The sequence below is a fragment of the Hyperoodon ampullatus genome (assembly GCF_949752795.1).
Source record: "Hyperoodon ampullatus genome assembly, chromosome: 1".
Classification (NCBI taxonomy): domain Eukaryota; kingdom Metazoa; phylum Chordata; class Mammalia; order Artiodactyla; family Ziphiidae; genus Hyperoodon; species Hyperoodon ampullatus.
Window position 1 is genome coordinate 192,943,871 of NC_136914.1, and position 2,167 is coordinate 192,946,037.

Genomic DNA, 2,167 nt, shown 5'->3' on the forward strand with positions numbered 1-2,167 from the left:
CCAGGCTTTTTCTAGCCTTTGTTCTCTGTGTGTGGCTCCTTGCCACAAGAAGGCTGTAGTAAACCCACATTCCTCGTAGAGGGAAGATGAAGCACCTGCAGACTTTTGCTTATATCTCCTTGGCCAGAACTGTGTCACCAAATCACTCTTAACTCCAGGCAATGCTAGAAGATTAGTTTTTATTCTGTTTCAGACTTTCTATTTCCTTATCTGAAAAGGGAAATTCAATGAATTTTCTTATATGGTTGTTGTGAGGGTCCAATAAGTGAGTCAGGAAAAGATCTCATCCAGCACCAGGGACCTAAAGTATGTTCAGGGTAAACTCAGTGAAGCTGGGACTGCAAAGAGCCCAATGGTGAGTCACATTCAAGTGAGGTGCATGTGTGATTTCAAAAGTGTTGAATAGTGTTATAAGTTTTTCATTTAAAAAGTTAAATTTTAGGTTTAAAAAAATCATTGCATATATATAGTTGAGGAACAAATAGTCCTATAAGACCTCATGAAATCAATAGTCCCTTATCCTCCACACGTCTCAATTTCCAGAATGTGATTCTTCAGAAACAATCACTGTGAAATTTTGGGGGAGTATATCTCCTGGAATTTATCTCCTGAATTCTAAATAGCATATTTCTGTTGATATCAGCACCAGATACCTACTGGTATCTACTGATATTTCAATCTTAGTATCCATTGATAAACTACTACGAAAAAGTGAGAGTTTGCTGAACTGGGCTTTACCCACCACCACACACACACTTCCCTGCCCCTTATATTGTTATATCATCATTTGGGTTAAATCAGTATTCAGTGTTTACCTTATTATTCAGAGCTGAGTCATGTAGTTCCTGCAATGATTAAACTTTGTTTCGACAGAAGTTAACAGTTGCTTCATTTAAAAAATTTTTGCTGTGTTTTTAATGTATCTGTCAATAATTTATGCCAAACTTGGCACCAGAATTATAGATCTCATCTCCATATGTTAAAACACACGCAGTGTCATCTTTTCCTTCTGGTGCTCTCTGTTGCTTGTTTAAATATGGGCTGCTGCATGGTAATCATCCTGGAATTTTTTCTTCTCTGTGGGCCTGGAAATTCTGTTCACTACTCTGTGGGTAGAACGTCTGTCTTCTGGATCCTCTGTCTTTCTTCCTTCTTGGATTGTGCCTTCATTTTGGTATCATATCTTACATTAATTTCCAAAGAAAGAGTTCTTGGGAAGTAGATTATTTGAGAGCTAGCATATCTGAAAACGTTTCTTGTCCTTCTTCTACCGTCAATTAATGGTTTAGCTGCATATAGAAATCTAGTGTGCATCTTGTGCCCAAAGACCTTGAAAGCATTGCACCGTTGCCTTCTACATTGTCATTATACATTCTGGCTTCTTACATTGTGATTGAGAAATCTGATAATTTTGATTACTGATTTGCGTGTTCTTCCCTCTCTAAAAGATCTTAGAATCTACTCTTTACCTCAAAAGTTATGAACTACTTTTTGGTCAGATGTGCCTTTTCTTTTGTTCCTCCAAATAAATATTTATTTGCCCATATGACAAAGATATAGGTACAGATGGATAACTAGCTATATACGTGCATTTTGACTATTAGTTATTTTAGTAGTTATTTTTATCTATGTATGCAGATATTGATGTAGATATATATAATATGCACATTTTCCCTGATTTTTAGCAGCATTATACAGTATCTATTTGTATGTTCTGAAGGCTGAGAAGAGTAGCTAATTTTCACTTTCTTCTGTCCTCCCTCTCTCCTTAACTGCCTTATTTATTTATTTTTAAATTTTTATTTTATATTGGAGTATAGTTGATTCACAAGTTTGTGTTAGTTTCAGGTGTACAGAAAAGTGATTCAGTTATACATATACATGTATCTATTCTTTTTCAAATCTCTTCCCGTTTAGGTTATTATAGAAGATTGAGCAGAGTTCCCTGTGCTATACAGTAGGTCCTTGTTGGTTATCTATTTCAAATGTAGCAGTGTGTACATGTCAATCCCAAACTCCCAATCTATCCCTCCCCCGACCCTTCCCCCCCGTAACCATAAATTCATTCTCTAAGTCTGTGTCTGTTTTGTAAATAAATTCATTTGTATCTTTTTTTTTTTTGATTTCACATATAAGTGATGCCATATGATACTTGTCTTTCTCTGTC